This window comes from Oryctolagus cuniculus, chromosome 3 (assembly GCF_051225735.1).
Source record: "Oryctolagus cuniculus isolate XC-2025 breed Fujian yellow rabbit chromosome 3, ASM5122573v1, whole genome shotgun sequence".
In the NCBI taxonomy this organism is placed as follows: Eukaryota; Metazoa; Chordata; class Mammalia; order Lagomorpha; family Leporidae; genus Oryctolagus; species Oryctolagus cuniculus.
In genome coordinates this window covers 126,675,979-126,698,715 of record NC_142869.1, presented here as the reverse complement: position 1 = coordinate 126,698,715, position 22,737 = coordinate 126,675,979, and positions in this window count along the sequence as shown.

Here is a 22,737-nt window from a genome sequence, read left to right as displayed (position 1 = left end):
CCCTGCCAAACCACGTGGGATACCCAGAAGACGGTCTTTTCTCCTAGCTTTGGCCCGGCCCAGCCTAAGCCAACTGGGGAGTGAACCAGCGGATGGAAGACCTCTCTCCCTCCCTCCCTCTGTGTGTGTGTCACTCTCTCTATCTGTTTCTCTTTCTCTTTGTGCAACTCTGACTTCCAAACAAATAAATATTTAAAATATATGAAGAATAGAATAACGTACAACCATTTACCCTTTACCTGACTGCACCACTTGTAAACTTCTACCATATTTCATGCTGCATTGATCACTGACTGTATCTAAGTGTCTGAGTGTGTGTAGGGTTTGTAATATTTTTAGTAAAGTTCATTTTGCTTCACCTTTTTAAAATGTGTTTATTTAAAAGACAAAGTGACAGAGAAAGAGAGAGAGAGAGAGAAACACACACACACACACACACACACACGACCCGGTGGGTCACTCTTCAAATGGTCAGAATGGCTGGGGCTGGGCCAGGCCAAAGCCAGGGGCCAGGAACTCCATCCGGGTCTCCCACATGGGTGACAGGGGTCCGGGTACTTGGGCCATCTTCTGCTGCCCTCCCAGGTGCATCAGTAAGGAGCTGGATCTGAAGGGGAGCAGCCAAGTTTCGAACTGGTGCTCTGATAAGGGATTCTGGCATTGCAGGCAATGACCTAAACTTCTGTACCGCATGGCTGGCTCCTTCATTTCATCTTTCATGCTTCGTACTTTAGCAGGTGCCTTCTTAGAATAAGGACAACTTCCAACAGCTATATCATCACGGCTTGGCGATTTCAATTAAACCCTCTTATCATGACTCACAAATCCATGTTTAAAGCTCCTTAATTACTTCGTTGGTGGTTCTATTGTTTTTTAAACATATCTGATTTTCGTAACTTCTTGTCTCTTGGATATTCTCCTTGCTTCTTCTCATGATATTGATCCTTCTGTGGTATCCATGCCCATTTTTTTGTGTTATCAAATACCTTGCTGATTTGCCAGATTATTTAGTAATTACCAGTTTTACATTAAATATTTTTGGCAAGAGTATAACATAGATGATACAGTGAACTTGTATTGCAATGTGTCAGGAGGCATATCATTTCAGATTCTCCCAAAACTGATAATTCAAAATTTGATCATTTGCTTGAGCTAGTAAACACCAGATGTCTCATTTCAAAGGTATATTATCCCTTTGTAGGTACAGTTTCTAAGCAATCTGTGGGATGGCATTTTGACACAATGTGATTGTCCCATTCCCAAATGACTTTTAACCAACTGGTTTGGTACACATCAGAATCCTGCCCAAGTGCTGGTTCAGTGATCACAAAATCGTGTTTCCTAATGATAACACATTTTACCTCATTCCTCTGAATTCCTCCTTGAATTGTGGACAATTTGCTTTCAGATGTATTTTCCTGATCCAGACTTGAAATAAGATACTTTTTAAACACTTAAGTAGCTTAAGTAACATTTTCTATTTAAATTTAACATTGCAAGATTTTTCCTTTCCTCACTTTAAAAAATGTATTAAGTTTCTTTTACAATCTTGTTTCCTAATAGTATTTTTTGCATATTGTAATGATAATATCAGGATTACATTCCAATATCATTTCTACAAATAAATCCACTAATTAAAATTTAAGATTTGTTTATAGTTATGTTTGTCCTTAGAGTATAGCCTACTACAGGTGTGAAAGTATTTTGTTGTTTGCAAAATTTAGTTGAGAGGAGGTTTTATACCTCAGAGATACAGAGAACAAGCAAAAGCATTGCTCTTTCCTTATCATAAGAGAAAATTTGAATGAAATGCAAATAGCTCCTTTCCTGGGTCCATCAAAAAGCTGAGATCTGAGGAAAGCAAATATCATCAAAGCCAAGGAAAAACAAATATCTTCAGGGCACTGTGGCACCTGAGGGTCTGATGGCTGGGATGGATGCTGCAAGACAACTTGTAAGCTGGTAAGTATTTGAGTGATGCTCAATGAATTGCTAAAGGCCACTCCTGGGCTTGCACTGGAACCTTAGATGTAGCAGATTTGACCTTTTTGTAGATTCTGCCTTCCAGGCATTCACAGACAGCACCATGGAGAATTCTGAGAAACTCTGTTATGATGATGGCTGTGAGTAGACATCAGCCCATATGATTCTGTTCTTTTTTATCTGTGAAACAGAAACCTTAGTCTGCAGAGGGAGAGGGGAATTGGCTATAGTCTTTTTATTTTTATTATTATTATTACTACTATTTTATTATGGCTATAGTCTTAAAATCTAATGAAAACATCCCTGCTATGAATGGGTAGGGGCAAGAATAAAAAACTCAGTCAGCATTCCCAGTCAGCAGATGAAGCCACCACTTGGGATGCCTGAATCGGATACTTGAGTGCCTGCATTGAGTTCTGCCTCCAATTCTGATCCAACTTCCTGTCATTGCATATGCTGGGAGGAAACAGGTGACTGCTCAAGTACTTGAGTCCCGACACCCACACGACTGAGTTCCAGGCTCCTGGCTTCAGCCTGACCTTGCTGTTGTAAACACTTGGTGTGTGAACCAGTAGTTGGAAGATCTGTTTGACCTTTCTCTTTGCTTTTCAAATGAATAAAAATAAATAAATAAGCTTCTCTTTTTTTAAAAAAAGAAAGCAACTCTACCTACCATGGGAGAGAATCCTGAATTTGTGCCATGATCCAGCTGAAGGAGTAAAGGAACCAGATTGAAGGTAACAACAAACGAAGACAGTGATACTCCATCCAGGGCTCCCACATGGGTGCAGGGGCCAAGTACTTGCACCGCCTTCTGCTGCTTTCCTAGATGAAAGGAAACTGAAATGGCAACACTGTCCTTCTTACAGTCTTAATATAAAGTTACCATAATCAAATTTATGGCATTGTGATAACATAGATAATTGGACATCCATGTAATAAATAAGTATAAAAAAAGCTTCCTTGACTTGTATTTCACACCTCATATAAAACTTAAATCATAACTTATCACAGACCTACACAAAGATCTTTCAAAACACCTGAGGAGAAATGAAAGCAAACATTAGTTTAGGGGTAGGCATTTGGTCCAGCAGTTGAGATGCCAGTGTCCCATATTGCTGAGTCAATACTGAGCTCTGGCTCCTGACTCCAGCTTCCTGCTAATGCAGACAGTGGAAGGCAGCAGTGACATCTCCAGGGATTGAGTTCCTGCCACCAATGTGAGAGATCTGGAAGGGAGTCACCCTTGCCCAGCTCTGAGATACTGCAGGCATCTGGGGAGTGAATCAGAAATGGGAACACTCTGTCTCTCTACCCCCTTCTAAATAACTTTTTTTTAATTTATAAGTTTATTTTGGTGTAAAACCCTTTTTAAATCCATGAATAGTTTTTTTTTCATGATATCCATTTCTGTGAACTTTTTGAAGACTTCCCTTGTAAACATAAGACATACAGCTATAAAAATTGTTCAGGGGCTAGCACTGTGGCTTAGCTGGTACAGCCCCTGCCTGCAGTGCTAGCATTTCATATAGCGCCAATTCGAGTCCTGGCTGCTCCACCTCCAATCCAGCTCTCTGCTATGGCCTGGGAAAGCAGTAGAAGATGGCCCAAGTCCTTGGGCCCCTGCACCCATGTGGGAGACCCAGAGGAAGCTCCTGGCTCCTGGCTTCAGTTCAGCACAGCTCTAGCCGTTGTGGCCATCTGGGGAGTGAACCAGCGGATTGAAGACACCTTTCCCTCTTTCTCTGCCTCAGCCTCTCTGTAACTCTGCCTTTTAAATAAATAAGTAAGTCTTTAAAATAATTGTATAAAATTCTGCATGACCTTAAATTTGATGATAAGTTACTATTCTAAAAGCATTTTTCTATAATGGAAAAATTGATAATAACTTTTTAATTTCACAGATTTTATTCTTTAAATTGAAATGCTAAAATTCAAAAGGTAAGCGACAGACTAGAAAAAATATTTTCAAATTATATCTGGAAAATACATATTAAGGATATTAAAAACAAAAACAAAATTCTAACAATAAAAAAACATCAAACCAAATAAGAAATGGAAATATATGAACAGACACTTCACTAACAATGATATTTGTATGGAAGACAAGTGTGTAGAATGATGTTCAGAATCAAAGCATGATAAGACACTCTATTTTTATATTCCTATTAAAATGGCAAGAAATAAAGTAATAAGAAAAACATAAAACCACTTTTCATATCAAATATTGGTGAGGTTATAGAGAAATATGAACTATCATTCACTTGTTTTTCCCAATGAAAATGACACAGTCACTTTAGAAAATAGCAGTTCTTCATTCAGTTGTTTTTATATTTAACATAGGACCAAGCACTTGCACCTCTAGATATTTATTCAAATGAACTAAAAATTATGTGCACACATAAGCCTAAATGAGAATATTCAGAGCAGCTTCATTCATGAGCATAAGTCAAAACTGGAGACAACCCACACGTCATTCAGTGGGTGAAATGAGTAAAGAACATTATTAAGTGATAAAAAGGAGGCAGTATTGATTTATTCAACAATATGGATAAATTGCAATTACACTTAGGAAAATCAAGGGAAAAAGGCCATTGGTTTTGTGAATCCTTTGAGCTGGCATCCATAAAGTCAAAACCATAAGATCAGATGTTGCCCTGGTTGTTGGATTAGAAAAGACTCAGTGAAAAGGAGATTTTAGTGTGACTGAAGCATGGTTATGTACTGTGGTGGTCAGTGCACAACTCCGTGCATTTCTCAGACCCATAGAATTCTACATCACAAAGGATGAACTTTACACGAATTTTCATAATTCAACAACTGTGTTGTGGAATCTCAGGATGAAAGGTGAACAGAGACAAATGAATCTACTCCAAATTATGGCATTTTCACACTAAAGTAAGTAGGTAAAAAGGAGCTGAACTTTTACATAGGAAAAGTGTTTTTAGCATATTCCAAAAGGTTAAAGACAAAAATATCTATACATAAACTCTCTTTCTTACAATGGTTTAGATTAGCAACTATAAAAATACTTTCATGTATGCCAGAATTTTTTTTGTAATGAGCAAATCAATTACAGAAAATGAGAATCCGGTTTCTTCTCCCCTCATAGAAACAGGTTGTTAATAAGCCTGTGGTGGTGAGCGGGGTGAGGCTAGGGCAAACAGTGTAGTGCTGAATGAGAATCAGAGACATCACTGTGCACCTGAGTTGGTTTTATCTGTACATACATATGAATAAGAAAACACATACAGGGGACCGGCACTGTGGTACAGTAGGTTAACCCTCTGCCTATGGCAGCAGCATCCAATCTAGCTCTATTCTCTGTGGCCTGGGAAGGCAGTGGAGGATGGCCCAAGTGCTTGGGTCCCTGCACCCTCATGGGAGACCAGGAGGAAGCACCTGGCTTCTGGCTTCAGATCGGCGCAGCTCTGGCAGTTGTGGCTATTTGGGGAGTAAATCAAAAGAAGGAAGACCTTTCTCTCTGTCTCTTCCTCTCACTGCCTGTAACTCTACCTCTCAAATAAATAAATAAAATTTAAAAAAAGAGAAAACACATATAGATGAGTATCTGCATCAGGTAGAAAAGACACATACTATGTATACATAATTTGTAAATGTAGATGGAATGAAAAATATAAAAATCATCCTTAGCACATCACTCTAAAACTGCTGCAGTCAGAGTGGGCTGATGATGGCTAAAATCAGTGTGGAAAACCAAGTAGGCATCCCCAAAAGTCATTTATTAGTTAATGTGGTGATTTTCACAAATAGGCACACATTTTTAATAGTCATCCTTCTAGGAATCAGAGATTAATTCCATTCCTTTTGAGGGTGGACTTCCTTAGTGTCTTGCTTCTAGCAAATAGATTATGGGAGGAGCTGAGTAAGTTTTCAGCATAGAAATTTGGCAGCCATGATCTTAACTGAGTAAACAAGATTAGCATCATCAACAGTAACTCATTTAGCTACAACAGACCCTGTTGGACACAAAGAGGGGATACTTCGCATTCATGTTATTCTTCCCTAAAATCTGTATTCCCAAATGAATCATGATAAAGCCTCAGACAAACTCAAATCAAAGAATATGGTAAATTATAGAAAAATAGTTGTCCAGTATCTGTCCAAACTGAAAAGGTCACTGCTATGTATCTGTTAGAACTGAAACTTGAAACACTGACAACAGCACATGCTGGTGAGTGTGTGGAGTAACAGGGACACTCTCATGCACTGCTAGTGGAGACGCCAAATGGGACAGCCACAGAGGAAAATAATTTAGAGGCCTTTTAAAGGCCAAACACACTATTCCCAGAGGATCCAGCAAGGGTGTTACTTGGTATTTACCCAAAGCATTGTAAACTTATGTCCACACAAAAGCATTCTCAGAGTTGTCTACAGCAGCTTTCAGCACAATTACCAAAACTTTGGAGTAATCAAAATTGGTAAATAGACTGTGGCCCATTAGATAATGGAATATTATTCCGCACTGAAAGACATGGAGGAACCTAAGATCCATGTCTATAAATGAAAAGTGGCCAGTCTGAATAGGCTACACACACTCTATGATTCCTCCTGCATAACTTTTTGTAACCGACAAAACCATGAGAACATAATTGAACAGTGGTTCCCTGGGGTTAGGGGAGGAGCAAGAATGAACAGTCAGAACAAGAGTATTTCAGGGCAGTGTCTGCTCTGACACTGTAATAGTGGGTACCATCCATTACCCAGGTGTCCAAACCCATCGAATGTCCAACACCTAGAGTGAACCCTTATGTGTATCATAGAATTTAATGGCAAGGATGTGTCAGTGTGGGTTCATCAATTTAAACAAATGTCTGACTCCACTGGAGAATGTTTATAAAGGGAGAGGCCATGTGTGCCAGAGTCAGGGTGTGTGTGAGACAACTCTGCATCTTCCTTTCAATTTTGCTGTGATCCTAAAATTGTTCTAGCCAGGGGCTGGCACTGTAGATGAGCAGGTAAAGTCACCTCCTGCAGTGGTGGAATCCCAAATGGCTGCCAGTTTGAGTCCCAGCTATTCCACTTTTGATCTGCCTCTCTGATATGGTCTGGGAAAGCAGTAGAAAAAATGGCCCAAGTCCAGTCAGTGGGCCCCTGCACCCACATGGGAGACCCAGAAGAAGATCCAGGCGCCTGGCTTAGATTGGCCCATCTCCCTTTGGGGAGTTAAGCAGCAAATGGAAGACCTCTCTCTTTCTCTCTCTCTCTCTCTCTCTCTCTCTCTCTCTTTCTCTCTCTCCCTCCCCCGCCCGGCAACTGTGCCTTTCAAATAAATAAATAAATCTTTAAAAAAAGTATTTATAAAAAATTGCTCTGGTCTTCAAGGAAATAAACAAAGAAATGAAAAATAAAAACTGGCAGTCATGTAAAACAAAAACCAAGAATCGGCCAAATGTTATTGAAGACTGAATACAATGAATCTCTGTCACACAGAGTCCTACACATAGTAGTTTATAACAGCGTCAGGGGCATGAAAAAGGACATTGCTAGAAAGTTCTGTGAAATTGAATTAAAGTTAATGGTAGCATTACAATGTTAATTTGATAGTGTTTATAAGCCTAGCATTGTTATAAGTTGCTAACTAGGAAAAGTGAGGTAAAATTGGTACTATCTTCTGTAAATCTAGTCATTTCAAAATTAAACATTTTTTCTCATTTTATCCATTTTTCTTTTTTTAACTTTTATTTAGTAAATATAAATTTCCAAAGTACAGTTTATGGATTACAATGGATTCCCCTCCCCCCATAGTTTCCCTCTCACTCGCACCCCTCCCATCTCCTGCTCCCTCTCCTATTCCATTCACATCAAGATTCATTTTCAATTATCTTTATATACAGAAGATCGATTTAGTATATATTAAGTAAAGATTTCATCAGTTTGCACCCACATAGAAATACAAAGTGTAAAATACTGTTTCAGTACTAGTCATAGCATTACTTCACATTGGACAGCACATTAAGGACAGATCCCACATGAGAAGTAAGTACACAGTGACTCCTGTTGTTAACTTAACAGTTTGACACTCTTGTTTATGGCGTCAGTAATCTCCCTAAACTAGGCTCTAGTCATGAGTTGCCAAGGCTATGGAAGCCTTTGAGTTCGCAGACTTGGATCTTATTCCGACAGGGTCATAGTCAAAGTGGAAGTTCGCTCTTCCCTTCAGAGAAAGGTACCTCCTTCTTTGATGGCCCCATTCTTTCCACTGGGATCTCACTCGCAGAGATCTCAAATTTTAAACATTTTAAAAATCAGGAAAACAAATGTTGAATTAGTTTGTTTCTTTGTGCAGTTTTATTGTCAATTTATATACACATGTAGTCATTTATCTCTTCTTATTTTTCTTATTTTCAGTTTTTTCACCTACACGAATAAATTTTACCTTTTAACATTGTAAATAATTTTCCTGGTTTGTAATCAAAACCAGAAAAAGTAGTATCAGAAAAGTTTTATATCTAGTTCTTTCTCTTCTACCCTTTGTGGCTTTAATAGAGGCAGAAGATCAGTTTCTTTTTTTCTATTATTTAGAAGATTTATTTATTTACTTATTTGAATGGCAGAGTTACAGAAGGGGAGAGAGAGGGAGAGAGAGAGAGTCTCCCATCCACTGGTTCGTTCTCCAAATGACCACAACAGCCGGAGCTGTACTGACCCAAAGCCAGGAGGTTTTTTCAGGTCTCCCACGTGCGTGCAGGGTCCAAGCACTTGGGCCATCTTCTGATGCTTTCCCAGGCACACTACCAGCGAGCTGGATCGGAAGTGGAGCAATGGGATTCGAATCCCAATCCAGCTCCACGGCGGCAGCCATATGGATTCCCACACTGCAGGTGGAGGCTTTACCTGGTAAGCCACAGCACCAGCCACAGGATGACAAGCTCCTAACACAGGCAGGAGGAGAGGGATAAAAAGCCCTGGGGAAGAATGGCTAGACCACCAAAATTACCTGATAAAGTCTCATCAGCCAGAGGCCCTGACCACTATGGACCTGTTTGAGCATCCTGTCAGCTTCCTTATGCAAAATGATTTACTTGGGCTTAGTTTCACCTCATTAGCATATCTATGCAGAAAAGGGAGAGTCTAGCAGCTGCTCTCTGAGTGGTTCATAGGTTTTCTCCTCATTAGCATACATACATACACACACACATATATCTCAAGCAGAAAGGCCTGAAATCATCAACTATATTTTGCTTTTAATATGTGAGTATCCTCCACAAATACCCAATATTGATCCTCTTAAACCTTGTGAAAGGCTGTCAAAAATTTGGGTCTCATTTTTTCATTGCTGATTTAGTAGGTTCTAAAAGACTACATTGTGATATGCCTGCAAAGACATGAAGAAAACAGAAAGAGATGAATGAGAAAGGAAATTAACTAAGAATACACATCCTGGAGCTGGTGTTGTGGCATACTGAGTAAAACCACTGCCGGTGATGCTGACATCTCATGTGGGCACCAGATCGCGTCCAGGCTGCTCCACTTCGAATCCAGCTCCCTGCTATGATCTGGGAAAGGCAGTAAAAGATGGCCTGAGGACGTGGTCACCTGCCACCCACGTGGGAAACTTGGATGGAGCTCCTGGCTCCTGGCTTTGGCCATTGTGGCCATTTGGGAAGTTAATCACTGGATGGAAGAACTCTCTCTGTCTCTCTCTCTCTCACTTTGTCTCTCCATCTTTCTGTAACTCTGCCTTTCAAATAAATAAATCTGAAAATAAATAAATAACTAAGAATATAGTGATTCAATCTTTAAAAAAGATTTTTTTGAAAGGTAGAACAAGACACACACAGAGAGAGAGAGAGAGAGAGAAAGGGACAGAGAAAGAGAGAGAATCTTCTATCCTCTGGTTCACTCCCATAATGCCCCCAACAATGAGGTCTGGGCCAGGCTGAAGCCAGGAGCCAGGAGCTCTGTAGGGGTCTCTCATGGGGGTGCAGGGTCCCAAGTACTTGGACTATCTTCTGCTGTTTTCCCAGGCACATTACCAGGAAGCTGTAGCAGAGTAGCCAGTACTCAGCCTGGTGTTCCTTTATGGTATGCCACTGTTGAAGGTGGCAGCTCAGCCTGCTGTGCCACCATGCTGGCCACATTAATCTTATAATCTTGGAGTTTAGAAGACAATGCAAGGATACAATGAAAGAATTTTCTTTTAATTAAAAGAATACTGTGGATAAATGAGGAGGCAAAAGAAAAACAGGAAGATCAGAGACATTACATTACTCCTCCCTAGGTGGCCTCCCTGACACCTAGGGAGACATGATATTGTTCCCACTAAGCATAGCAGAGATGTTTACACTATCCCGGAAGGCTTTCCACCCCTCTCCAAGCAGACAGAAGGGACAACTTGGCACCTATGTGGGAAGCTCACGGTACCCATGTCATTTGTATCTTAGACTGAATGGAGAGATGGGCTCCTTATCTTGCTCAGTGATGAAAGTGCTGACTCACCACTGAGCTTCCTCTGACATCAGCAGGACCATGAGTTTGGGGTTCCCTGTTGCATGCTGGCGAAGGTAGAAGTCAAGCATTTCTGCTTGATCTCTGCTGGTGGTATGGAGGGAAGGGACTTGATTTCTCTCTGGTGTTTGGTTGGAGCCAAATGGCTATTTTTTTTTTTTTTTTTTTTTGACAGGCAGAGTGGACAGTGAGAGAAAGAGACAGAGAGAAAGGTCTTCCTTTGCCGTTGGTTCACCTTCCAATGGCCGCCGCGGCCAGTGTGCTGCGGCGGGTGCACTGTGCTGATCTGAAGCCAGGAGCCAGGTGCTTCTCCTGGTCTCCCATGGGGTGCAGGACCCAAGTACTTGGGCCATCCTCCACTGCACTCCCAGGCCACAGCAGAGAGCTGGCCTGGAAGAGGGGCAACCAGGACAGAATCCAGCGCCCCGACCAGGACTAGAACCCAGTGTGCCGGTGCCGCAGGTGGAGGATTAGCCTATTGAGCCACGGCACCAACCCAAATGGCTATTTCTAAAATGTTTCTGTTTTGTTCGGATGCCCATTTTCTGTCCTTTGGATGAGAAAAGAGGCTTTTCTTTTGGCTGTGTTTTCTGCTTGTTGATATTGCTAGGTTGGTGGCTTCTCTAGTATTCAACCTGAAATATACAAGGCAAAAAGAAAATGTGCAAGGGCTGGCTTTGTGGCACAATGTGTTGTACAATGTGAATTAATGGTTAACTAGTACTCAAACAGTACTTTATACTTTGTGTTTCTATGTGGGTGCAAACTGTTGAAATCTTTACTTAGTATATACTAAATTGATCTTCTGTATATAAAGATAATAGAAAATGAATCTTGATGAAGAATGGGATGGGAGAGGGAGTGGGAGATGGGGTGGTTGTGAGTGGGAGGGTGGTTATGGGGGGAAAACGCCACGATAATTCAAAAGAGTTGTACTTTGGAAATTTATATTTATTAAATAAAAGTTAAAAATATACAATACTTACACCTCAGTACGAGCACTGGTTTGAGTTCCAGCAGTCCTGCTTCCAATCTAGCTTCATGCTAATGAACCTGGGAAAGCAGAAAATTATTGTCCAAGTGCTTAGGTCCCCGTCACCCACCTGGGAGCCTTGGATGGAGTTCAAGGCTCATGGCTTTGGCTTGGCCCAGACCAGGCTGTTGTAACTGTTTGGGCAATGAACAGAAGATGGAAGCTCTCTCTGTATCTCTCTGCCCTGCCCCTCTCGCCATACTCCCCCTTTCAAATAAATAATAGATAAATCTTTTGTTAAAGGAAACCTTCCAAATCACTATGGTGCCGTGCTTCTTTGTCTTCTCTACCAGCTTTTAAAATCATACATTTGTTTTATAAACAACTTACAGGTATCTCCAGTTGCATATAACAGGACGAATAAGGAAAATGTTATCTATGCTATTTCACCAGAAGTATATATTTATGCTTCTAATTTTTAAAATATTTATTTATTTGAAAGGTACAGTTACAGAGAAAGAGGAAGATACACACACACATACACAGAGAAAAAGAGAGAGAGAGAGAGAGAGAGAGAGAGAGATCTTCCATCTGCTGGTTCACTCCCCAAGTGGTCCTGACCAGGGATGGGCCAGGCTGAAGCCAGTAGCCACGAGCTTCATCTGGGTTTCCCACATGTGTGCAGGGGCCCAAACAATTGTGCTGAAACTTAACTGAAAAGTGATCGCTGTTAAATATAAGAGTGGGAATAAGAGAGGGAAGAGACATGCAATTCGGGACATGCTCAAGCTGACTTACCTCAAACGGTAGAGTTAGAAACATACCAGGGGATTCCAATTCAATCCCATCAAGGTGGCATGTACCAATGCCATCTCACTAGTCCCAGTGATCAATTTCTGTTCACAATTGATCATAATGATAGGACTAAGAACCAAAGGGAGCACATAAACAAGAATAGTGTCTGCAAATACTAGCTGATAGAATCAAAAAGGGAGAGAACGATCCAACATGGGAAGCGAGATACACAGCAGACCCATAGAATGGCAGATGTCCTAAACAGCAGTCTGGCCTCACAATCAGCCCTTAAGGCATGCGGATCTGGCTGAAAAGCCCATGAGAGTATTTCAGGCATGGAAAGCCAAGACACTCTGGGAAAAAAAAAAAAAAAAAACAAAAAAAAAAAAAACAAAAAAAAAACAAAACCTAAATGAAAGATCTCCGCGAGTGAGATCCCAGTGGAAAGAACAGGTCATCAAAGAAGGAGGTACCTTTCTCTGAAGGGAGGAGAGAACTTCCACTTTGACTCCGACCTTGTCTAAAAATTATCAGAGTCAGTGAACTCAGGGGGCTTCCATAGCCTTGGCAGCTCATGACAAGAGCCTCGGTTGATTACTGATGCCATAAACAAGAGTGTCAATTTGTAAGTCAACAACAGGAGTCACTGTGCACTTACTCCTCATGTAGGATCTCTGTCCTTAGTGTGCTGTACATTGAGATTTAATGCTATAACTAGTACTCAAAAGTATTTTTCCCTTTATGTTTCTGTGTGGGAGCAAACTGTTGAAATCTTTACTTAATGTATGCTAAACTGATCTTCTGTATATAAAGATAAACGAAAATGAATCTTGATGTGAATGGAAGGGGAGAGGGAGTGGGAAAGGGGAGGGTTGCTGGTGGGAGGGACGTTATGGGGGGGAAGCCATTGTAGTCCATAAGCTGTACTTTGGAAATTTATATTCATTAAATAAATGTTTAAAAACAAACAAACAAACAAACAAAAAAACAATTGGGCCATCTTCTGCTGCTTTCCCAGGTGCATTATCAGGGAGATGAATCAGAAGTGGAGCAGCTCCCATATCGAAACCTGCATACAATGCTGGCCCCTATATTTATTTTTAATCAAGTTATTTGCATTGAATTGAACCATCAAGACATTTGCCTGTAAGCTTAAGTAAACTACAAGTCGGTCCTATTCAGAAACGTGCAACACTGCTGCATATAGCAGCCAGATGGACTGGAGAAGCAAGACATATTAGCAGAACACAATGCCATCCTAATGAGAAGAGGGGTTTGCTCAGTAAGTGTAAAGAGGAAATGGGTGTTTAGTGAGCAACCAGCTGTGTCTGTCACACATTAAATGAGTAAAGTCTATGGAGCCTTGAATGAGCTGAATGTTTAGTGTGTGATGTGTGTGTGTGTGTGTGTGTGTGTGTGAAAATATACCAATGCAAAACAAATTATTGCTGTGCTATAATGTAAAGGAAACCCAACAAAAATGTTGGAAGAGTCCAAAAGACTAAGCATATCTTTCTTTTTTAAAAAATTTATTTTATTTATTTTATTTATTTATTTATTTATAAAAGGCAGAGTTACAGAGGGAGGTAGAGGCAGAGAAAGAGGTCTTCCAAGCGCTGGTTCACTCCCCAGATGGCTGCAACGTCTGGGGCTGCGCCTATCCGAAGCCAGGAGCCAGGAGCCAGGAGCTACCTCTAGGTCTCCCACGTGGGTACAGGGGACCAAGGACTTGGGCCATCCTCTACTGCTATCCCAGGCCATAGCAGAGAGCTGGATCAGAAGAGGAGCTGCTGGGACTAGAACCAGTGCCCATATGTGATGCAGGCACTTCAGGCCAGGGCATTAACCCACTGTGCCACAGCGCCGGCTCCAAAAGACTAAATATATCTTTCTTACAGCAACGAGAATAACAAGGAATTCCTGGTGCCCATGTTGGGGAATAGTTGGTAAAGCGGCTCCACATAGCTGCTCCACTTCCAATCCAGCTCCCTGCTAATGGCCTGGGGAAAGCAATAGTTGATGACCCAGATGTTTGGGGCCCTCCACCCATGTGAGAGCAGTATGAAGCTTACCCCCAGTACTTCAGGCTGGCCCAGCACTGGTCATTGCGGCCATCTGGGGAGACAGATGGAAGACTGATCTCTCTCTCTCTCTCCCCCCCCCCCCCTTACTTTCAAAATAAATACTTAACATCTTAAAAAAAAATAACAAGGATTGTCTCATCTGAATCCTTACACCTAGATAGATAGATGAGCGTGTGTTTTGTGCAAAGTTACCTGAAACAGACTTTGGCCTTGTGAGCCTTGGAAGTCCCCTCTGTTCATGTATATTTGGCATTCATAAAAGAAGACAAGTTCATTCTGAACTTATGTAACTTGGGAGAAATTGGAAGGAACATTAGACATGTTGGAACATTCAAGGGCATTGGAGAAATGCATTTGGTTTTTATGTAGGTCAATGGATATTTCTGAAACTCAAGAAAATTTTGAAAATTGCACTGAGAGTTTTGGAATGGTGATAGTAATAAATAGAAAAATTGATTAGCTTATATTTAGAAGGAGAGATTTCAATAAAAGATACCAGAAATTATGTTGCTCAAATTCTCCTTTACCTTTCCTCTCTATTATTTTTACAACAAAACTTATCTAAGTATATCTTATTTTTCTGTATTTTAATTTTAAAAGATAATGATTTAAAAGGTGGAGAGACAGATATGCCAGAAGTCTGCCATCACTGGTTCACTCTCCAGTTGCCAACCACAGCTGAGACTGGGCCAGGCTGAACCTGAAAGCTGGAAATTCAACCTCCCACATGAGTGGAAGGAACACAGTTACTTGAGACATTACTTAATATGTCCCAGGGTTCTTGTTGTTAAGAAGCTGCGATCAGAAGCAGATCCAGGAGTGGAATCTTGGCACTCTGCAAGGGATGCAGATGTCTTAATGTCAGACCAAGTGTCTGGCCTTAATGTACTTTCTGTATTATCAAAACATTTACCCATATTATATTTCCAATCATTAAGTATTTTATTAAACTACCAAATAGACACTACACATAACCAATAAAAATATTTTAATCTAACTCTGATTTGGTACCTATTATCCAAGCTTTCTTCCCCCAAGCCCTCCTAGACTCTAGAAATCACTATTCTGTCTTCAGATTGAGAAATTTTAGAAGGATAATGTCCCTAATGTTACACAGCATGGGGGGTGACTATAGATCACAGCAATCTATTATATAGTTTATGCGTAATTAGAAAAAATGAACTCCCAGGTTCCAATCAGAAAGTAATATCAAGGAAGGGAAAATGTTGATTACTCAGATGTAATCAGTACACATTGTGTACACGTATTGAAATGTTGCACTCTAGCCCTTAAATATGTGGAATTATTAACACAAATTTTAACAAAAAAACATTTTAAAAGAATTTCACTTCAAAATAAATCTTTTACTTACCCGCAGTACTTGTATGTTTCCTAGAGGGTAAACAGTGTTTCCGTTGTTATGCATAACCTTCCAGTAATAAATACATATGTGAGCTTGTGTGTGTTTTCAATTTTATTCAAATGACAGCATAATCCAATATGCAACAGTTTGTAAATTGATGAACAATGTATCTTGTTCCTTTCTACAATATTGGTGAGGCTTCTTTTTTACATATTTGATAAAAACTTATAAAGATAGAATACAATATACAAAGAAATTTATGATTTTTATTACCTTCATAATTAGTTGCATCTATTATCATGCTAATATTTTAAAATAATTATTATATCATAATTTTGCCAGATGTTAATCTGCTTATGTCTCATGTTCCAACCATACTGCTTTCCCACTTTGTGCCTTGACAATTGTTATCATACTTTCATGGTGGTTCATTTCTGACATATTACCTGAAATATAGCAATGCTATGAAATGTCCTTCATTGAGCTCCTGTACTAGAAACAAGGCTACCTAACCACTTTTTAGATACTATCTTATAGAACCTGCTGAATGAATGTAACAGAGATGTAAAATTATCATCTATAAAAATGAAGAAAACAAAGTCACTTTTTATATCAGTGATGAGCATTTGCCTCTTTCAAAAGTTTTAAACCTTGAGCTCTCTGTAATTACACTGAATACATTCCCTGAATTACTTTTCAAAAGTTAGTAAAATGTTGAAGGGCTGACATCAATTCCTGTGAAGTTATGAAAAGCAATAAAGCATGTCCTTTCATTCTTCATACATTTTATTTATTAGGGAAAAAATTAAAATATAATAACTGAAATATATTGTACATATCACACTAGTAGAACTTACCCAGAAAATTTACATAGAAACTTTTCCTATAGGTTCAAATAATGTCCACCTTATCTGGTTCCTAATAACCCACAAAAATATTCATTATTCCCATAATACGTTCCAACACATATCTCATATTTTACATTACATTTACATAAAGAGTTTGTATTTAGTTCCACTGCATAAATTCAAAGTCTTATGTGAAATAAAATATGTGATGCACCTATTTCACAGTTTTCAGTTTGTCATTACTCACTGTATCACCACAGGAAAAAAATATGCAGAATTATATTCCTTTCAACCAAGGATGCCCTCTTCTGCTTGTCTGTTCTGCTAACACTAGACAAGATATACAAATTCCACTACCTGAGCAGCCATCAAAAGTAAGTTGTGCAAGAGAATCTAAACTCTGAAAACTAACCTGTGTGTGAGTGAAGGTCTCTTTTTTCTCTGTCTCATAGCTTTGCCTCTAGGGGAAACTCCAGGGATGAGATGTGTAACCATGCCAACACCATCAACTAAAATTCCAATTGAAGTCCGTGTTTCTAGCAGAGAAACAAACAAAAAAAAAGTATTCCTTGTTTTTCTAAAACAGGCAGTGGGGTATCCACATTTATTTTCTCTCCTTCCTCTTTGTGATGAAACCCAAGCATGGGAATCTCCACAATTCTGGTGGCACAGAAATTCTGCCTTTCTCATCAGAGACACCAGGAGAAAGATTCCCACAAAGATAATCTAATCAAGTTCCAGAGTAGAGCTTGCAGAAGTGAATTCCCACATTCTTCACAGCCCTTCACAGCTCTCAGGCTCACCCCTACCCTATGCACGTGCAGGACTGATCCTAAGCAGTATAGGCAAGTCTTTGATAACTCGGCTTAAATATGCCTTGGACATACTCTTAGGTGGTGTATGCTTGGGACAGATCCAAAATAGCACAACAAATAGAATGAGACTGGAGCCATGGTTCACAGAATATGATAAAAACTGTCAGCCTATACCTAACTGGGTTGCTTGCTAAAACCAGAAAACCAACAAAAGTAGTGTTCTCTAGAGAATGATACAGTGCTATTTATTTGAAGTACCAGAATATCGAACTGAGTAGGCTGTAAAAGAAGAGTATATCCATTCCCTAGATGAAGAGGTGAATATCCAGCCTGTGAAATCATTTCCACAGAACCTGCCAAGGCAACCACAGGCAGCACTCAAAAGTCAATAAACCTTCAGCAGGCTAATTTTGAAACTGATAATTTTGTACGGGCCGTGGGTAATGCCATAGGTATCCAGATGGGTCCTGGCAGAAAGAAAGTTTCCCCACCTCTGCAGACTAGAGCAACCACAGCAAGGTTAATACAAAAAAAATGCTCCAAAGTAAGTACATAAATTAAATGGATGCTACAATCTATTACTATAGATTTTCTATTAAAAAGAAAGAACACAGGAATGTAAACTATAAAAAATAAACAGATAATGGGAAATAAGATGGTAGCCTTAAACACAATCATATAAATAATTACATTAAATACAAACAAAATGATCTCAACAGCAATCCAAATATGGCTATTATCATATTGGATAACCTATCAAAGAGATTCATCTACATTTTGTATACAAGAAATGCAAGAAAAATATAAATACATAGGTAAGTTAAAAAAAAGGTCAAAATGCATACCAAGTAAAAATAGTTCAAAGAAAGCTGGAATGAGTACATTAACATGAGACACAGTAGGATGTAAAATGATGAGCATTACCAGAATAAGAAGAATAATAATAAAGAATAATACATTATTCTTTATCAAAGAGAAAAATTGACAGAGTAGGTAATTCTCCAAAAGGCATTATCATTCTCAAATATCTAATCACCAAACAACAGAGCTTTGAAGTAAATGAAGGAAACGCTGATAGAACTGAAATTAGAAGTAAATAATACCACAATTACAGCTGGAGATCTCAATGCTTCTCTCTAAGTAATCAATAGAACAAACAAAATCAGTGAAGATAGGATTTAATCAACACTATCAAATGAATTAAAAATGACACATATTCAACATTATACATAGCTCTTCAGTGAATCGTTTAGCCTCAAAAATAAAGACACAAAAAATTATAAAGAATTTTCATCTGAATGAAAATTAAAACACTATATATTAAAAATGTGAAATGTAGCCAAAACAGTAATCAAAGGGAAATTTATAGGAGAAATCATGTTAAATAGTGATCTATACTTCAACCTTACAAAACTTGAGAAAGAAGAAATATTAAATGCAAAGATCATGGGAAAATATTAAAAAGAATAGAAAGAAATAAGGAAAATAATTATAGAACTCAGTGAAATAAAAGTACATTTTTTGAAAATTCAGATAAACCAATATTTTTTCAAAGTTGTATTATATGATAAATATTTTAACTCATTTTCTCCCACATTTAATTCAGAAATAGCAGACGATGTTAGACTTACAAGAATGTTCATATTTCTCGCTCTCCATCTGCATGTACCCACGTATAGCTTTTGATGTGCATACATATTTACACACAGAATTCATTAGTTCACTTTTTGCTGAACCATTGGAAGTGAATTATAGTCCCACAGATGCTTAAAACTGAGACACAGGTGTATTTATATTCTGAGTCTGCTTAGTCCAGAAGTTTCTGTGCTTTTGTAGTGGGCTAGAGAACACTTGAGATTGTTAAGTTTGAAAAATGAAAGCTGGTTATTAAGAAGAATGTGTAACATGTTGTGGTTGTTTGGTTGCTTTCCAATGGTTACATTTTAGTTTAAACTTCTGGACAAAAATATTTCATGGGAGAATCTGAAATCTTAATGACTGACCTGGACTTAATAGTGAAATAAAGCTTGATCATGTGTTTAAGCTAGTGTGGTCAGATTTCTCCCTTGTTGTAAATACGGGATACTTCAAAAATTATGAAAGATGCATAGTATAAAAATTATGGATTTAAAAAAAGTTTGCAGCAAAATAAATGTATAGTTTAATTCAACTTTCATGACCTTTTTTTAACTTTTATTTAATGAATATAAATTTCCAAAGTACAGCTTATGGATTACAATGGCTTCCCCCCCATAACGTCCCTCCCACCCGCTACCCTCCCCTTTCCCGCTCCCTCTCCCCTTCCATTCACATCAAGATTCATTTTCGATTCTCTTTATATACAGAAGATCAGTTTAGCATACATTAAGTAAAGATTTCAACAGTTTGCACCCACATAGAAACACAAAGTGAAAAATACTGTTTGAGTACTAGTTATAGCATTAAATCTCAATGTACAGCACATTAAGGACAGAGATCCCACATGAGGAGTAAGTACACAGTGACTCCTGTTGTTGACTTAACAAATTGACACTCTTGTTTATGGATCAGTAATCATCCTAGGCTCTTGTCATGAGTTTCCAAGGCTATGGAAGCCTTTTGAGTTCACCGACTGTGATCATATTTAGACAAGGTCATAGTAAGAGCGGAAGTTCTCTCCTCCCTTCAGAGAAAGGTACCTCCTTCTTTGATGACCTGTTCTTTCCACTGGGATCTCACTCACGGAGATCTTTCATTTAGGTCATTTTTTTTAAAGTCACCTCATCTAGATGTGCATGAATAAGTTTTGACTGATCATTGTGTTCTCTAACAAAAATGTTGTTTCTTTTTTTGCTTTGAATTATATTACATAGATCATTGACAAATGATTTTTTCCTAATTTCATTTATTTATTCACTTATTTATTTGACAGGCAGAGAGCAGAGACAGAGGAGACAGACAGAGATGTCCCATTTACTGGTTCATTCACCAAATAGCCACAACAGCAGGAAATGCACCAAATTGAAGCCAGGAACTTGGAACTCAATCAGGGTCTGCCATACATGTGGCAGGGATCCCACTACTTGAGACAGCACTGGCTGCCTCCCAGGGTGTGCATTAGTAGGAAGCTGGAATCAGAAGCAGAGCCAGGACTTAAAGGCAAGCACTCTGATATGGGATGCAGGCATCTTGAGCAGCATCGTAACTAATGGGCAATATATTCGGCTTCACTTTTTAAGTCCATCATTTTTAGTAGATGATCAGATAGCATTGTTTCTTAGAAAGAACTCTTTTTTTTTATTACCTTTGCTTTTCTCCCTTGTTTTCTTCTTTCATCATTGCTTCCTATCTATATTATTAATGATTTGTAGGTTCTGACATTTGTTAATATACAAATCACAATAACGATATTAAATTATAAAGAATATTAATTTTGTTGCTCAAACTATCAGTTAAGTTCTATGTCCTTCAGAAATGTTTCCATCATTTTGGGAGAACTTCTTTCCTTTCTTGCACAAAGTATCCTAGGTGCAATTCATCTTTTCATTGCATCAAAACCTGGGGCCGGCGCTGTAGCATACTGGGTTAAGCAGTTGCCTGCAATGCTGGTGTCCCATATGGGAGCTGGTTCAAGTCCCAGCTACTCTAGTTCCTATCCAGCTCCCTGCTAATGGCCTGGGAAAGCAGCACAGAACTGCTCACATGCTTGGGCCCCTGCACCTTTGTGGGAAACCCTGAAAAATCTGGCTCCTGGCTTCAGTTTGCCCCACTCCTGGCTGATGTAGCCATTTTGGGAGTGAACTAGCTGATAGAAGATCTCTCTCTATATATCTTCCTCTCTCCCTCTTTCTATAACTCTGCCTTTCAAATAAATAAAATAAATCTTACAACAAATCAAAACAAAATACCAAATACACATAATTAAAAATGAGTATATTGATATCTTCTTAAAATTTGTTTATTTATTTATTTGAAAGGCAGAGTTACAGAGAGAGTGAGACAAAGAAGGAGAAAGATCTTTCATCTATTGGTCACTCCCCAAATGGCCACAGTAACAAGGGCTGGGCCAAGGTGAAATCAGGAACCAGGAGCTTCATTGGATTCTCCCAGATGTGTGGCAGGGACCCAAGTACTTGGGCCATCTTCTGCTGCTTTCCCAGGCTTATTAACAGGGAGCTGGATCAGTAGTGGAGCAGCCAGGACTTCAAACAATGCCTGTGTAGAATGCTGGCATCACAGGTAGTGGCTTAACCCACTATGCCACAATGCCGGGCCATACACTGACATCATCTATCTTAATCCAAGAACTTTTGATTCATCCTTTTCTTCCCAAATTAAGTATTTGTAATCTCATTTTCCAAAAATAGAAACTCTATTCCCAACAATACCAGGGTGTTTACACATGTGATATATCCTACACTAAATATAAAAATTATAGGAACTATGACATCAGTACCACAAACTATGAGAATTTACTAGAGAAAATTTAAGAATTCTGAGTAACTTGATATGGGATTCCTATCTTCCCTTACTATAAGGTCAGAAAACTGCTTTCAAATCACATAGATTTATTATTTTTGACAATGGTTATTTTAGTAATGTCATAGAGTTAGACACATGTTAGCATTTATACTCAATTTAGATTATTGGCCGGCGCCGCGACTCACTAGGCTAATCATCTGCCTAGCGGCGCCGGCACACCGGGTTCTAGTCCCGGTCGGGGCGCCGGATTCTGTCCCGGTTGCCCCTCTTCCAGGCCAGCTCTCTGCTGTGGCCAGGGAGTGCAGTGGAGGATGGCCCAGGTGCTTGGGCTCTGCACCCCATGGGAGACCAGGAAAAGCACCTGGCTCCTGGCTCCTGCCATCGGATCAGCACGGTGTGCCGGCCGCAGCGCGCCGGCCGCAGTGGCCATTGGAGGGTGAACCAACGGCAAAGGAAGACCTTTCTCTCTGTCTCTCTCTCTCTCACTGTCCACTCTGCCTGTCAAAAAAAAAAAAATAAATAAATAAATAAATAAAAAATAAAAATAAAAAATAGATTATTAAGCAATCTTTCTTCATTTATAGTATCTCTTTAATATGGAAAGCATTATCACAGATTAGAAGTAAAATTTATACAGATTGTATTGCCAGGGAGGATTCTTATCTTTTGCACTTCATTTCCCATTGTGGATAACTAATTCATTCTTTTCTGTTTATTCTTGTGTTTTCTTTGGGAGATATATATATATATATATATACACAATTTTAACCACTCTATTAATAAGAATGTGTGAACTGTATAAAATATACTACATGTATCTAACATTTTCAACTTAACATATCTTGAAAAACATCTCTGTTTCTATTATAAAGATGCTTGCTTATTAGTCATTACATGAATGCGCTATAATTCAACCACTTCCTCTACCTGGCTAAATATAGGT